The 17,468-nt window shown below is 51.7% G+C and overlaps 1 protein-coding gene across 2 annotated transcripts in view; it reads left to right on the top strand.

The window, feature by feature from the left end:
• TMLHE (trimethyllysine hydroxylase, epsilon) overlaps window positions 1-17,468 on the top strand; it is a 154,278-nt gene that overhangs the window by 17,271 nt on the left and 119,539 nt on the right. Inside the window, exon 1 of one of the 2 annotated variants that reach the window (XM_069212139.1) lies at window positions 14,149-14,174. The exons of the other annotated variant lie outside the window; for it this stretch is intronic. The gene's annotated coding sequence lies outside the window, so the exon portion shown is untranslated. Of the gene's footprint in view, window positions 1-14,148; window positions 14,175-17,468 lie in introns of those variants that run through there. 2 annotated transcript variants of the gene reach the window in all.

The following is a 17,468-nucleotide window of genomic DNA, read 5'->3' on the forward strand; positions in this document are numbered from 1 at the left end:
CTGACCAGGGGTTAGGGAGAAAAGCTCAGGAAACTGTTGTAGGACTCTCCTACAATCAGCCTGCTGTTGGCCAGAGAGGGTGTCTGAGTAGATCACTCCATCTACTGTGCCATCTTTTGGGTCTGATGACAGAAGATCAGGGAGAGGTTCACTCTCTGCCTCCTGATCCTCATCTGTTACCATTAACAGATTCACATCAGCCCTGTCATGGAAGAGCTTAAGGCGGTTCACATGGATCACCCTCTTGGGGCTCCTGCTTGTGCCCAGGTCCACCAGGTAGGTGACCTGACTCTTCCTCTCTAGCACTGGGTAAGGGCCACTCCATTTGTCCTGGAGTGCCCTGGGAGCCACAGGCTCCAGAACCCAGACTTTCTGCCCTGGTTGGAACTCAACCAGTGCAGCCTTTTGGTCATACCAAAACTTCTGGAGTTGTTGGCTGGCCTCAAGGTTTTTGGTTGCCTTTTCCATGTACTCTGCCATTCTAGAGCGAAGGCCAAGTACATAGTCCACTATGTCCTGTTTAGGCTCATGGAGAGGTCTCTCCCAGCCTTCTTTAACAAGGGCAAGTGGTCCCCTTACAGGATGACCAAACAGAAGTTCAAAGGGTGAGAATCCTACTCCCTTCTGTGGTACCTCCCTGTAAGCGAAAAGCAGACATGGCAGGAGGACATCCCATCTCCTTTTGAGTTTTTCTGGGAGCCCCATGATCATGCCTTTTAATGTCTTGTTGAATCTCTCAACCAAGCCATTAGTTTGTGGATGGTATGGTGTAGTGAATTTATAAGTCACTCCACACTCATTCCACATGTGCTTTAGGTATGCTGACATGAAGTTGGTACCTCTGTCAGACACCACCTCCTTAGGGAAACCCACTCTGGTAAAGATACCAATGAGGGCCTTGGCTACTGCAGGGGCAGTAGTCGACCTAAGGGGAATAGCTTCAGGATACCTGGTAGCATGATCCACTACTACCAGGATATACATATTTCCTGAGGCTGTGGGAGGTTCTAGTGGACCAACTATGTCCACACCCACTCTTTCAAAGGGCACCCCCACCACTGGAAGTGGAATGAGGGGGGCCTTTGGATGCCCACCTGTCTTACCACTGGCTTGACAGGTGGGGCAGGAGAGGCAAAACTCCTTAACCATGTTGGACATATTGGGCCAGTAGAAGTGGTTGACTAACCTCTCCCACGTCTTGGTTTGTCCCAAATGTCCAGCAAGGGGAATGTCATGGGCCAATGTTAGGATGAACTCTCTGAACAGCTGAGGCACTACCACTCTCCTAGTGGCACCAGGTTTGGGGTCTCTGGCCTCAGTGTACAGGAGCCCATCTTCCCAATAGACCCTATGTGTTCCATTTTTCTTGCCTTTGGACTCTTCAGCAGCTTGCTGCCTAAGGCCTTCAAGAGAGGGACAGGTTTCTTGTCCCTTACACAGCTCTTCCCTTGAGGGTCCCCCTGGGCCCAAGAGCTCAACCTGATAAGGTTCAAGCTCCAAAGGCTCAGTTCCCTCAGAGGGCAGAACTTCTTCCTGAGAAGAGAGGTTCCCTTTCTTTTGCTGTGTTGCAGTTGGTTTCCCAACTGACTTTCCTTTTCTCTTGGTAGGCTGGGCCATTCTTCCAGACTCCAGCTCTACTTGTTCACCCTGTGCCTTGCACTGTGCTCTTGTTTTCACACACACCAGTTCAGGGATACCCAGCATGGCTGCATGGGTTTTTAGCTCTACCTCAGCCCATGCTGAGGACTCCAGGTCATTTCCAAGCAGACAGTCCACTGGGATATTTGAGGAGACCACCACCTGTTTCAGGCCATTGACCCCTCCCCATTCTAAAGTAACCATTGCCATGGGATGTACTTTTCTCTGATTGTCAGCGTTGGTGACTGTGTAAGTTTTTCCAGTCAGGTATTGGCCAGGGGAAACCAGTTTCTCTGTCACCATGGTGACACTGGCACCTGTATCCCTCAGGCCCTCTATTCTAGTCCCATTAATTAAGAGTTGCTGTCTGTATTTTTGCATGTTAGGCGGCCAGACAGCTAGTGTGGCTAAATCCACCCCACCCTCAGAAACTAGAGTAGCTTCAGTGTGGACCCTGATTTGCTCTGGGCACACTGTTGATCCCACTTGGAGACTAGCCATACCAGTGTTACCTGGATGGGAGTTTGGAGTGGAACCTTTCTTGGGACAGGCCTTGTCTCCAGTTTGGTGTCCATGCTGTTTACAGCTATGACACCAGGCCTTTTTGGGATCAAAGTTTTTACCCTTGTACCCATTGTTTTGTGAAGAGGCTCTGGGCCCACCCTCCTGTGCAGGTTTTTGGGGGCCTGTAGAAGACTCTTTACTATTTTTAGTTTTGGTTGTCTCATCACCCTTCCCCTGGGGAGTCTTTGTGACCCCTTTCTTTTGGTCACCCCCTGTTGAAGTCTTGGACACCCTTGTCTTGACCCAATGGTCCGCCTTCTTTCCCAATTCTTGGGGAGAAATTGGTCCTAGGTCTACCAGATGCTGATGCAGTTTATCATTGAAACAATTACTTAACAGGTGTTCTTTCACAAATAAATTGTACAGCCCATCATAATTACTTACACCACTGCCTTGAATCCAACCATCTAGTGTTTTCACTGAGTAGTCAACAAAGTCAACCCAGGTCTGGCTCGAGGATTTTTGAGCCCCCCTGAACCTAATCCTGTACTCCTCAGTGGAGAATCCAAAGCCCTCAATCAGGGTACCCTTCATGAGGTCATAAGATTCTGCATCTTGTCCAGAGAGTGTGAGGAGTCTATCCCTACACTTTCCTGTGAACATTTCCCAAAGGAGAGCACCCCAGTGAGATCTGTTCACTTTTCTGGTTACACAAGCCCTCTCAAAAGCTGTGAACCATTTGGTGATGTCATCACCATCTTCATATTTAGTTACAATCCCTTTGGGGATTTTCAACATGTCAGGAGAATCTCTGACCCTATTTATGTTGCTGCCACCATTGATGGGTCCTAGGCCCATCTCTTGTCTTTCCCTCTCTATGGCTAGGATCTGTCTTTCCAAAGCCAATCTTTTGGCCATCCTGGCTAACTGGATGTCCTCTTCACTGGGGCTATCCTCAGTGATTTCAGAGGTGTTGGTCTCTCCTGTGAGGGAACCAGCATCTCTGACTATTATTTTAGGAGTCAGGGTTTGAGGGACCCTGTTCTCCCTAGATAGGACTGGTAGGGGGGAATTGTCCTCCAAGTCACTATCCTCTTCCTCTGAGTTGCCACCCTCAGAGGGGTTGGCCTTTTCAAACTCTGCCAAAAGCTCCTGGAGCTGTATTTTGGTAGGTTTGGGGCCCATTGTTATTTTCTTTAGTTTACAGAGTGACCTTAGCTCTCTCATCTGTAGATGGAGGTAAGGTGTGGTGTCGAGTTCCACCACATTCACATCTGTGCTAGACATTATGCTTCTAAAAGTTGGAATACTTTTTAAGAGACTAAAACTGATTCTAGAATCTAATTCAAACTTTTACAAACTTTTAAACTCTAAAAGAACTGCTAAACAGGATCTAACACAAGGCCCTAGCAGGTCTTTTAAGAATTTAGAAAACTTTTCAAATTGCAAAAATCAATTTCTAATGACAATTTTGGAATTTGTCGTGTGATCAGGTATTGGCTGAGTAGTCCAGCAAATGCAAAGTCTTGTACCCCACCGCTGATCCACCAATGTAGGAAGTTGGCTCTGCATGTGCTATTTCAAAGTAAGGAATAGCATGCACAGAGTCCAAGGGTTCCCCTTAGAGGCAAAATAGTGGTAAAAATAGATAATACTAATGCTCTATTTTGTGGTAGTGTGGTCGAGCAGTAGGCTTATCCAAGGAGTAGTGTTAAGCATTTGTTGTACATACACATAGACAATAAATGAGGTACACACACTCAGAGACAAATCCAGCCAATAGGTTTTTATATAGAAAAATATCTTTTCTTAGTTTATTTTAAGAACCACAGGTTCAAATTCTACATGTAATAGCTCATTCGAAAGGTATTGCAGGTAAGTACTTTTAGGAACTTCAAATCATCAAAATTGCATGTATACTTTTCAAGTTATTGACAAATAGCTGTTTTAAAAGTGGACACTTAGTGCAATTTTCACAGTTCCTGGGGGAGGTAAGTTTTTGTTAGTTTTACCAGGTAAGTAGGACACTTACAGGGTTCAGTTCTTGGTCCAAGGTAGCCCACCGTTGGGGGTTCAGAGCAACCCCAAAGTCACCACACCAGCAGCTCAGGGCCGGTCAGGTGCAGAGTTCCAAGTGGTGCCCAAAACACATAGGCTAGAATGGAGAGAAGGGGGTGCCCCGGTTCCGGTCTGCTTGCAGGTAAGTACCCGCGTCTTCGGAGGGCAGACCAGGGGGGTTTTGTAGGGCACCGGGGGGGACACAGGTCCACACAGAAATTTCACCCTCAGCGGCGCGGGGGCGGCCGGGTGCAGTGTAGAAACAAGCGTCGGGTTCGCAATGTTAGTCTATGAGAGATCTCGGGATCGCTTCAGCGCTGCAGGCAGGCAAGGGGGGGGTTCCTCGGGGAAACCTCCACTTGGGCAAGGGAGAGGGGCTCCTGGGGGTCACTTCTCCAGTGAAAGTCCGGTCCTTCAGGTCCTGGGGGCTGCGGGTGCAGGGTCTCTCCCAGGCGTCGGGACTTTAGGTTCAAAGAGTCGCGGTCAGGGGAAGCCTCGGGATTCCCTCTGCAGGCGGCGCTGTGGGGGCTCAGGGGGGACAGGTTTTGGTACTCACAGAATCAGAGTAGTCCTGGGGTCCCTCCTGAGGTGTCGGATCGCCACCAGCCGAGTCGAGGTCGCCGGGTGCAGTGTTGCAAGTCTCACGCTTCTTGCGGGGAGCTTGCAGGGTTCTTTAAAGTTGCTGGAAACAAAGTTGCAGCTTTTCTTGGAGCAGGTCCGCTGTCCTCGGGAGTTTCTTGTCTTTTCGAAGCAGGGGCAGTCCTCAGTGGATGTCGAGGTCGCTGGTCCCTTCGGAAGGCGTCGCTGGAGCAGGATCTTTGGAAGGCAGGAGACAGGCCGGTGAGTTTCTGGAGCCAAGGCAGTTGTCGTCTTCTGGTCTTCCGCTGCAGGGGTTTTCAGCTGGGCAGTCCTTCTTCTTGTTGCAGGAAGCTAATTTTCTAGGGTTCAGGGTAGCCCTTAAATACTAAATTTAAGGGCGTGTTTAGGTCTGGGGGGTTAGTAGCCAATGGCTACTAGCCCTGAGGGTGGGTACACCCTCTTTGTGCCTCCTCCCAAGGGGAGGGGGTCACAATCCTAACCCTATTGGGGGAATCCTCCATCTGCAAGATGGAGGATTTCTAAAAGTTAGAGTCACTTCAGCTCAGGACACCTTAGGGGCTGTCCTGACTGGCCAGTGACTCCTCCTTGTTATTCTCATTATTTTCTCCGGCCTTGCCGCCAAAAGTGGGGCCTGGCCGGAGGGGGCGGGCAACTCCACTAGCTGGAGTGTCCTGCTGGGTTGGCACAAAGGAGGTGAGCCTTTGAGGCTCACCGCCAGGTGTGACAATTCCTGCCTGGGAGAGGTGTTAGCATCTCCACCCAGTGCAGGCTTTGTTACTGGCCTCAGAGTGACAAAGGCACTCTCCCCATGGGGCCAGCAACATGTCTCGGTTTGTGGCAGGCTGCTAGAACTAGTCAGCCTACACAGATAGTCGGTTAAGTTTCAGGGGGCACCTCTAAGGTGCCCTCTGTGGTGTATTTTACAATAAAATGTACACTGGCATCAGTGTGCATTTATTGTGCTGAGAAGTTTGATACCAAACTTCCCAGTTTTCAGTGTAGCCATTATGGTGCTGTGGAGTTCGTGTTTGACAAACTCCCAGACCATATACTCTTATGGCTACCCTGCACTTACAATGTCTAAGGTTTTGCTTAGACACTGTAGGGGTACCATGCTCATGCACTGGTACCCTCACCTATGGTATAGTGCACCCTGCCTTAGGGCTGTAAGGCCTGCTAGAGGGGTGTCTTACCTATACTGCATAGGCAGTGAGAGGCTGGCATGGCACCCTGAGGGGAGTGCCATGTCGACTTACTCGTTTTGTCCTCACTAGCACACACAAGCTGGCAAGCAGTGTGTCTGTGCTGAGTGAGAGGTCTCCAGGGTGGCATAAGACATGCTGCATCCCTTAGAGACCTTCCTTGGCATCAGGGCCCTTGGTACTAGAAGTACCAGTTACAAGGGACTTATCTGGATGCCAGGGTCTGCCAATTGTGGATACAAAAGTACAGGTTAGGGAAAGAACACTGGTGCTGGGGCCTGGTTAGCAGGCCTCAGCACACTTTCAATTGTAAACATAGCATCAGCAAAGGCAAAAAGTCAGGGGGCAACCATGCCAAGGAGGCATTTCCTTACACTGTGCATTCACTCACCCGAGGGATACTGTGCATCCATCCTCCCCCTGGGATACTGTGCATCCACTCACCCCTGGGATACTGTGCATCCACTCACTCCCTGGAATACTGTGCACCCACTCACCCCCTGGGCTTCTGTGCATCCACTCACCCCTGGGATACTGTGCATCCACCCCCTGATATACTGTGCATCCACCCCCTGATATACTGTGCATCCGCTCACCCCTGGGATACTGTGCATCCACCCCCTGGGATACTGTGCATCCACCCCCTGGGATACTGTGCATCCACCCCCTGGGATACTGTGCATCCACCCCCTGGGATTCTGTGCATCCACCCCCTGGGATACTGTGCATCCACCCCCTGGAATTCTGTGCATGCACTCACCCCCTAGAATTCTGTGCATGCACTCACCCCCTAGGATACTGTGCATCCACTCACCCCCTGGGATACTGTGCATCCACTCATCCCTGGGATACTGTGCATCCACTCATCCCTGGGATACTGTGCATCCACTCATCCCTGGGATACTGTGCATCCACTCATATACTGGGCACCAATCATATACTGTGCATCCACTCACCCCCTGGGATACTGTGCATCCACTCATCCCTGGGATACTGTGCATCCACTCATCCCTGGGATACTGTGCATCCACTCATCCCCGGGAATACTGTGCATCCACTCATCCCCGGGAATACTGTGCATCCACTCATCCCCGGGAATACTGTGCATCCACTCACCCCCGGGGATACTGTGCATCCACTCACCCCCGGGGATACTGTGCATCCACTCACCCCCGGGGATACTGTGCATCCGCTCACTCCGTGGGATACTGTGCATCCACTCACCCCTGGGATACTGTGCATCCACTCACCCCCGGGATACTGTGCATCCACCCCCTGGGATACTGTGCATCCATCCACCCCCTGGGATACTGTTCATCCACCCCCTGATATACTGTGCATCCATCCACCCCCTGGGATACTGTGCATCCACTCACCTCTTGGGATACTGTGCATTCACTCTCCCCAGGGATACTGTGCATCCACCCCCTTGGATACTGTGCATCCATCCACCCCCGGGATACTGTGCATCCATCCACCCCCTGGGATACTGTGCATCCATCCACCCCCTGGGATACTGTGCAGCCACCCCCTGGGATACTGTGCAGCCGCTCACTCCCTGGGATACTGTGCATCCACTCTTAGTGCTACTGTGCATCTACCCCCGGGATGCTGTGCATCCACCCCCTGGGATACTGTGCATCCACCCCCTGGGATACTGTGCATCCACCCCCTGGGATACTGTGCATCCACCCCCTGGGATTCTGTGCATCCACCCCCTGGGATACTGTGCATCCACCCCCTGGAATTCTGTGCATGCACTCACCCCCTAGAATTCTGTGCATGCACTCACCCCCTAGGATACTGTGCATCCACTCACCCCCTGGGATACTGTGCATCCACTCATCCCTGGGATACTGTGCATCCACTCATCCCTGGGATACTGTGCATCCACTCTTAGTGCTACTGTGCATCTACCCCCTGGGATACTGTGCATCCACTCTTAGTGCTACTGTGCATTCACTCACCCCAGGGATACTGTGCATCCATCCTCCCCCTGGGATACTGTGTATCCATCCTCCCCCTGGGATACTGTGCATCCACCCACCCTCTGGGATACTGTGCATCTACTCACCCCCTGGGTTTCTGTGCATCCACTCACCCCTGGGATACTGTGCATCCACCCCCTGATATACTGTGCATCCACCCACCCCCAGGGTTACTGTGCATCCACCCCCTGATATACTGTGCATCCGCTCACCCCTGGGATACTGTGCATCCACCCCTTGGGATTCTGTGCATCCACCCCCTGGGATACTGTGCATCCACCCCCTGGAATTCTGTGCATCCACTCACCCCCTGGAATTCTGTGCATCCACTCACCCCCTGGGATACTGTGCATCCACTCATCCCTGGGATACTGTGCATCCACTCATCCCTGGGATACTGTGCATCCACTCACCCCCTGGGATACTGTGCATCCACTCACCCCCTGGGATACTGTGCATCCACTCACCCCCTGGGATACTGTGCATCCACTCACCCCCTGGGATACTGTGCATCCACTCACCCCCTGGAGATACTGTGCATCCACTCACCCCTGGGGATACTGTGCATCCCCTCACCCCTGGGGATACTGTGCATCCCCTCACCCCAGGGGATACTGTGCATCCACCCACCCCCGGGATACTGTGCATCCACTCACCCCCTGGGTACTGTGCATCCACTCACCCCCTGGGATACTGTGCATCCACTCACCCCCTGGGATACTGTGCATCCACTCACCCCCTGGGATAATGTGCATCCACTCACTCCTGGTATACTGTGCATCCACTCACCCCGGGGGATACTGTGCATCCCTCACCCCCTGGGATACTGTGCATCCACTCACCCCCTGGGATACTGTGCATCCACTCACCCCCTGGGATACTGTGCATCCACTCACCCCCTGGGATACTGTGCATCCACTCACCCCCTGGGATACTGTGCATCCACTCATCCTGGGGGATACTGTGCATCCATTCACCCCTGGGATACTGTGCATCCACTGACCCCCTGGGATACTGTGCATCCACTGACCCCCTGGTATACTGTGCATCCACTCACTCCTGGTATACTGTGCATCCACTCACCCCCTGGGATACTGTGCATCCACTCACCCCCTGGGATACTGTGCATCCACTCACCCCCTGGGATACTGTGCATCCACTCACCCCCTGGGATACTGTGCATCCACTCACCCCCTGGGATACTGTGCATCCACTCATCCCCTGTGATACTGTGCATTCAATCAAAACCCCTCCACTCCCCCACCACCATTCCTCCCCCGGACACTTTGTGTCCACTAACCCTCCTGGGATACGGTATAAGGTATATCCACCCCATGGATACTTTGTATCCACCCACCCACCCTCATACAATCCGTGAGTACTTGTGCCCGGAGCTCTCACCTGCCTAAGTATTTGTGGGTGCACGCTCGCCCCCGCCCCGCCTGCTGTTTAAGATGAGATGAATTATGAATGCGGCCGGTCACCCCGAGAGAGTTGTGCTTTTCGGTGAAAGTCTCAAGATGAGACCGCTGCTTCCACGCGAGACCTCAGCTGTGTCTCAGCTCACACGTGCTGGGGCTCTGCCCTGGACTGTCCCGACTGTGCCCCGGACTGTCCCGACTGTGCCCCGGACTGCCCCGACTGTGCCCCGGACTGCCCCGACTGTGCCCCGGACTGCCCCGACTGTGCCCCGGACTGCCCCGACTCTGCCCTGGACCTGTCCCGACTCTGCCCTGGACCTGTCCCGACTCTGCCCTGGACCTGTCCCGACTCTGCCCTGGACTTTCCCGACTCTGCCCTGGACTTTCCCGACTGTGCCCCGGACTGCCCCGACTCTGCCCTGGACCTGTCCCGACTCTGCCCTGGACCTGTCCCGACTCTGCCCTGGACCTGTCCCGACTCTGCCCTGGACCTGTCCCGACTCTGCCCTGGACCTGTCCCGACTCTGCCCTGGACCTGTCCCGACTCTGCCCTGGACCTGTCCCGACTCTGCCCCGGACCGCCCCGACTCTACCCCGACTCTACCCTGGACCTGTCCCGACTCTGCCCTGGACTTTCCCGACTCTGCCCTGGACTTTCCCGACTCTGCCCTGGACCTGTCCCGACTCTGCCCTGGACCTGTCCCGACTCTGCCCTGGACCTGTCCCGACTCTGCCCTGGACTTTCCCGACTCTGCCCTGGACCTGTCCCGACTCTGCCCTGGACCTGTCCCGACTCTGCCCTGGACCTGTCCCGACTCTGCCCTGGACCTGTCCCGACTCTGCCCTGGACCTGTCCCGACTCTGCCCTGGACCTGTCCCGACTCTGCCCTGGCCTTGTCCCGACTCTGCCCTGGCCTTGTCCCGACTCTGCCCTAGCCTTGTCCCGACTCTGCCCTGGCCTTGTCCCGACTCTGCCCTGGCCTTGTCCCGACTCTGCCCTGGCCTTGTCCCGACTCTGCCCTGGCCTTGTCCCGACTCTGCCCTCGCACTCAGTCATTTTACTCACATTCACCTCTACTCTTCAGGCCCCTCTGCTCACTTCAGATGGGCCCCTGCTCACTTCAGATGGGCCCCTGCTCACTTCAGATGGGCCCCTTCCCTTCAGATGGGGCCGTGGGGGGGGGGGGGGCGTTAGAGAAGCCAGGATCCGTTTTTGAACTAACCCCGTGTAAAGCAGAAGTTTGGTATATGCAAAAAGCAGAGAACGGCGTACATTTTAGAATGCCAAAATATGTCATTTCTGTGATCTAGAAGGGAGTAGGTAAGCGATTGGGTCACAGACTTGCAACAGGAATAGTGGAGAGATCTTCCACCAGGTCCTGAGTAGGAGGAAACCAGAAGTGGCGAGATTAATAGGCTTGAAAGCGAGTTGTTGCTCACTGGTGATGCTGATATCATGGGCTGGAGACACAGAAGTAAAGTGCAGCGAACACGATTGGTTGGGACCGTGTGAAATGTTGCAGAAGGACATGGGAGAACCAGCCCTGCTGCACCTTCTGTGTCAAGGACATGTCCTGCCCAGGCTGGAACCAGTTCCATCCCAGGTGGGAGACGGAACTCTCCTGGGCGCGAGCCGGTGCAGGCCTCATCCTCTCCCAGCGGTCCAGGCTCCTCATGTGTCCCAAACTCTAAACATAGTCTCCCCTAGCTCACATACCACAAAGGGGTGCTTTCCTTTGCCTCAAAGGCACCAGTTCTCTCTCCTACACGTTAGTTGCGCCTCCAGGGTGTCGTGTGGGAACATTCTGAAGCTTCTGTTGGCAGCGGGCACAAGCATGCCAGTTTTGTAGCCCTCACTAGGGGGGTCACCTAGAGCTGGAGGGGCCCAGTGACCCCGTCTTCATCCCTGCTGATGTCTGTTCACTAGAGGGAGGCTCAGTCATGTTCATTCCTGCATCCTGACACACAGCCCTGGCTTCCCCGCCAGCTGCAGCCCTCCTTACATGTTCCCAGCACATTCCAAGCCTTGTCAATGCCAAGGTGCAGCCATGATCCCCCCCCCCGCAGGCCCGGTGGACTTCGAGTTCTGTCTCAAATCTCGGGTTTTCCAGACAAAGCTCTCAGTTATTGAAATCTACAAAGCGTTGTCCTCAGACTTACTGTACGAGTTGGTTACAGTGTGATTTAAATGTGATTCATGAATAGCAATAGTTTGTGAATTTGTCTTATATAAATGTATTGATATGACTAATATGTGCTAGGTTATCTGAACTAAATACAGAAAACCACATTTCCCCTTGCATTATGCGTAAATGCACTTGGAAGACACCAGCCTTACCTTAGGTCTGAGACCCCTGAGGCAGGTGTCTCCACTGCCCCAAACAGATCACTCAGTGCGAACTGTTGGGACCACCCCAGGGTGTTGTCTACGGCACCAACTACACAAGCTTAAACTTGTCTTTATCGCGCCAAGATAACGAGAGTGTGGGACGATTCAAACTGGAGAGTGGATCTTGCTATGTGTGGGTATTTGTATGTTGTGTCTGCTGACCAGGAGTAGTTATGTGTCAAATGTGTCTGCGTTTTGCGTTCAGTCTCAGTGGGTTCTGATGATCATAGGACCCAGGTGGCTGTAGGTGTGTGGTATACACACAGGGAGGAGCGTGTTCTCATCTTTGGTGAGCGCGTGGTATGGACAACACAAATAAAGCCAAGAATGATCGTGGACCTTCTTTAATTTGTGGACCTCTCAAACACGTGGTACATGAGGGGCTGAAACCGGAGGAGGGACATGCAGGTGAGAAATGTCATCCTTCAGTAGCGACCCAGACATCTTGCAGATCACCAGAACTGGGAGCAAGATGCATATGTTCTTGGTGATTCCAGCAGCCAGGATCCTACTCCTGTTAAAGCATGATTCTGCTGCTGTGAATGCTGATTCCTCTGCTGTGAATGCTGCTGATTCTGCTGCTGTGAATGCTGATTCTGCTGCTGTGAATGCTGATTCTTCTGCTGTGAATGCTGACTCTGCTTCTGTGAATGCTGATTCTTCTGCTGTGAATGCTGATTCTTCTGCTGTGAATGCTGATTCTTCTGCTGTGAATGCTGATTCTTCTGCTGTGAATGCAGATTCTGCTGCTGTGAATGCTGATTATTCTGCTGTGAATGCTGATTATTCTGCTGTGAATGCTGATTCTGCTTCTGTGAATGCTGATTCTTCTGCTGTGAATGCTGATTCTTCTGCTGTGAATGCTGAATCTGCTGCTGTGAATGTTGATTCTTCTGCTGTGAATGTTGATTCTTCTGCTGTGAATGCTTATACATCTGCTTCTGTGAATGCTGATTCTTCTGTGAATGCTGATTCTTCTGCTGTGAATGCTGATTCTGCTGCTGTGGATGTTGATTCTTCTGCTGTGAATGTTCATTCTTCTGCTGCGAATGCTGATTCTGCTGCTGTGAATGCTGCTTCTTCTGCTGTGAATGTTGATTCTTCTGCTGTGAATGTTGATTCTTCTGCTGTGAATGCTGATTCTGCTGCTGTGAATGCTGATTCTTCTGCTGTGAATGCTGATTCTGCTTCTGTGAATGCTGATTCTTCTGCTGTGAATGCTGATTCTTCTGATGTGAATGCTGATTCTCCTGCTGTGAATGCTGAATCTGCTGCTGTGAATGCTGATTCTGCTGTGAATGTTGATTCTTCTGCTGTGAATGCTGATTCTTCTGCTTCTGTGAATGCTGATTCTTCTGCTTCTGTGAATGCTGATTCTTCTTATGTGAATGCTGATTCTTCTTCTGTGAATGCTGATTCTTCTGCTGTGAATGCTGATTCTGCTGCTGTGGATGTTGATTCTTCTGCTGTGAATGTTCATTCTTCTGCTGTGAATGCTGATTCTGCTGCTGTGAATGCTGATTCTGCTGCTGTGAATGTTGATTCTTCTGCTGTGAATGCTGATTCTGCTGCTGTGAATGCTGATTCTTCTGCTGTGAATGCTGATTCTTCTGCTTCTGTGAATGCTGCTGAGGACTGATGGTTGTCCGCATGCCTACCTCAAACATCATTCCTCCCTCACCGTTCCCACTGAGCTCCGGCCTAGTTCATGTCATGTCATGGTGAGGTGATGGTGGGTTGTGGTACTGAAGCGCCTCTTTGCATCTTTTCAGCACTAGAGGTGAGCTGGCACCTGGTGACTGGTTCCCCATCTTCACCCCGGAGTTTGGCTAGTCGTCTTGAGGCCTTTGAGTTTTAAGATTAAACGCTCCTGCTCTAGCGGAGGAGAAATCTACAAACTATTGAGAACAGACTGGCACAACACTCTTCAGGGGTGACTATTACTGCATACTTGTGGACTGAGTGTCATTAGTACAGACTTTTTTGAACAAAAACGTGTTGCATTGTCAGCGTCTTTTCCAAAACTGCATTTTTTGGCTAGCTTGGCCATGGGTTTTCAGCGCTGTTTATAATATGGTGGAAAGTTGACTCTTAACCTGTGCAGAGTGAAAAGCATAGATGGTTTTTGTTCTGTTTTGTTTGTGTTTGTGTTGTTTCATACTTGTAGTTGCTCGCCCTCGCTCCTTATCTCCAGAGTTCTTCTCTTGTGAACATCGCCCTGCTGGTCCGAGGTGGCTCCCGGCTGAGAGTGCGCAGGTGACCGCACTGAGACCCACCCCTGTTACTGCTTAACTCACCCTATAGCTGCGCAGGTCTTGGGCCAAAGTCCAGTTCCTTCCTCAGACCGCTGGGCGCAGGATCCCTTCCCACGACGGTAAGTCACCGCACAGCCCCGAGACCCTGGGGTCCACTTAGTCACGGTGGGCTCACTGGTGGGACAAGGCGAGCTGCCTGGTGGTCAGCTAGGGTTAGTTGTGGACTTTGAACGAGCCCCACGTGTATGCATTGCAGTATTCCCCACAACGATGACTGTGGTGTGCTGGGGGCCCCTCGGTGGAGCCACAGTGTTAGTGTAGATTCCTTCACACCTTTGTTAGCAGGTGAATGCTACAGATAAGCCTACAAGTAAACCAGGGCCCTGCCACCTTTGTTAGCAGGTGAACGCTACAGATAAGCCTACAAGTAAACTAGGGCCCTGCTACCTTTGTTAGCAGGTGAACGCTACAGATAAGCCTACAAGTAAACCAGGGCCCTGCTACCTTTGTTAGCAGGTGAACGCTACAGATAAGCCTACAAGTAAACCAGGGCCCTGCTACCTTTGTTAGCAGGTGAACGCTACAGATAAGCCTACAAGTAAACCAGGGCCCTGCCACCGTTGTTAGCAGGTGAACGCTACAAATAAGCCTACAAGTAAACCTGGGCCCAGCTACCTTTGTTAGCAGGTGAACGCTACAGATAAGCCTACAAGTAAACTAGGGCCCTGCTTTATCTTAGGAGGAGGGCTCGGGAGAGAGTTCAGTGGAAGGAAGGGTTTGGGACCCGCAGCTGCTTCTCTCAGATTGTGTTCCTTGGCCCCGTCACAGTGGGGGCCTCTTACCCCCCCACAGATTCCTGACCCGGGCGCCATCACATACACCCCTCTTGTTCCCCCATCCCTTCAGTGCGTCCTGCCTCGACATCTTAGTCAAGGGCGGCGGAGTCAGGTGCGGCAGGAAGGCCAGTCAAGGGCTCGGTAAGAAACTCCTGGGATTCGGCTTTTCAAATAGGTTCTGTTCAGTGCTTAATTTGTAAATAAAAACGTGCCGGAGCCCAAAGCTCTCCTCTGAAACACGCGGCTGCTGCCGTTAAATGTGTGAGCACGGAATACTGAGGGAGCGTAATCCTGAAGCCCTCTCGGGCCACTTCAATCTATTTAAAGCCACTCCCTGCCCCTTCAGCTCACTCTTGCAGCTTTCTTCTTTCTCTAATTGTGACGCTTTTTCATTTTTCCCTTCATCTGTCTTTCCCATAAGTGTCTTTTGCTCGCAGTAAATGTTTGAGGCAGGAGAATAAGCCCCGGCCCTCAAAAATAAGTGCCGGTGCTCAGCACCGGGAAAAAACAAGCACAAATTAAGCAGTGGTTCTGTTTCACTTTTAAGAAGCACGTATTCCTGTTGGATGCTGCGTGGTAGGGCACACTATGCGTACAAACCACCTTTACACTCACTGCTTAGAAGGCCTTTCCTGTGGAACCCACTGCCCACCCTTGTCTGAGCCTGGACTGAACTGCTGTTATTCTGCAGTCCCTCCCATATTGCACATGGTCATTCTGTTCATGGGCTTGTTGCCTGGCATGCTGTGGAGGGCGCCTTTGTGAATGATACTTGGTGGCAGGTGGGCTGCTCCTACCAGGACCTTCCATTCATTGGCTGAGAAGCTCCCGAAAGGTCATGGAGGTCGGACAGTAAAGGTCATCTCTGTGGGTCAGGGAGACGTACATCAAACGTCATCTCTAAACGTCATCGAGGTTGTACAGTAGCTTTCCCAGTAATTTGTTTTTGCAAAATGTGTTCTCCTTGTCTCACTTCTGTGGTTACTCCGTATCCATGAGAGATATTCTGCGCCCTTTCATCTGCTACATGAGCTCTTGTAAACGCCTCACTTGGGCACCACTTTCAGATTCTGACACATTTCATGATGGGCTTTCTTTCTTGCTACAAAGTGATTAAATCTCATCATTATGCCTCTGCCAGCTTCCCTTGGTTGAGAAAATAAAGCCCCGGAGCCTCTGGTTCGAGGACCAGCTTCGAACCGCTTGTTTCTTCACGCTTCGATGATGGACATTCCATTTGGTTGGTTCACCCTTCTCCTTTGAAGCCTGTCTCCACACTGCTGCTTCTCTGATTTGTGGCACAACCAGATGTTTCTACTGTTTACTATTCACTAGTTACACATGCGCTTTAGAGTTAAGGACACACTTTGGCAGACACCGGTCACGGCTCTTCTCTTGAGTAAGCTCTTCTGAGAGGTTCGGGTGTTGGGCTCGTCTCGGACCAGGAGGACACCGACGGTGGTCTCGAAGCTTCTGCCCCCGCTGCCTCCTCTAATAGGCACTCGATGCTGGGGGCTCCTCTAGGCACTCGATGCGGGGCTCCTCTAGGCACTCGGTGCGGGGCTCCTCTAGGCACTCGGTGCGGGGCTCCTCTAGGCACTCGGTGCGGGGCTCCTCTAGGCACTCGATGCGGGGCTCCTCTAGGCACTCGGTGCGGGGCTCCTCTAGGCACTCGGTGCGGGGCTCCTCTAGGCACTCGGTGCGGGGCTCCTCTAGGCACTCGGTGCGGGGCTCCGCTTTCACACAGGTCAATCCCTGTAAATACTCACCGTGTCCGAGTCCTTCCAGCCGCAGCCCTTGAGGACTCTGGGCCTCCCGTGGAGTGTGATGGGTGGGTTACTCTTACAAAAGTGGCAGGTGCCCAGGTCACTGTATTACACGTGCATTACACCATCGGCGCTCCAGGAAAGTGAAAACAATAACGTGTAAAAGAATTTCAAAGAATGAGTCGGATTCAGGCAGAACATGGACGCCCTCCCTGTAGCTGTTTACCCATCATTATAGCTCCATGCCCTCAAGCCTTTCAGTCAGGTTTCTGCTACCACATGGCATTCCTTTGGCTTTATCGCTCTTAGACATACATATTTAGCATTTTCTTGATTTAATTTAGATTTTAAACGTGCGGCAGGGGCAGTGGCACCAGGGCACAAGGTGGCACAACTCCTCTACACATTGATTATTGCTAAATGTTACTACTACAGAGGTAGTCAAAAGTGACATCTTGGAGGCGTGAGTCATGATTTGAATGGTGCAGCAGGTTCAGTGGCCCCATGGACAAAAGCTCTAGGAACTCCAATAAACACAAATTATTATTAAATTTTGCTACTAAACCGCAGGTCACAAGTGCAGTAAGCTTGCAGGCACTAGCATCATAGTTTTAATTGTGCAGCAGGTGCAGTGACACTTTGCTAATTACACATTACTGTACTCCAGTACAATTCCATATTAAATAAGGTCCAAATTACAAGTTTGGAACCCTCGGGTACTAATTCAACATACATCACAACTATAAAGAACTATGAACGATTTATCAAATGTAGAACAAATATTATTATAAACTTGTTTCTAATATTTATA

This window comes from Pleurodeles waltl, chromosome 10 (genome assembly GCF_031143425.1).
Source record: "Pleurodeles waltl isolate 20211129_DDA chromosome 10, aPleWal1.hap1.20221129, whole genome shotgun sequence".
In the NCBI taxonomy this organism is placed as follows: domain Eukaryota; kingdom Metazoa; phylum Chordata; class Amphibia; order Caudata; family Salamandridae; genus Pleurodeles; species Pleurodeles waltl.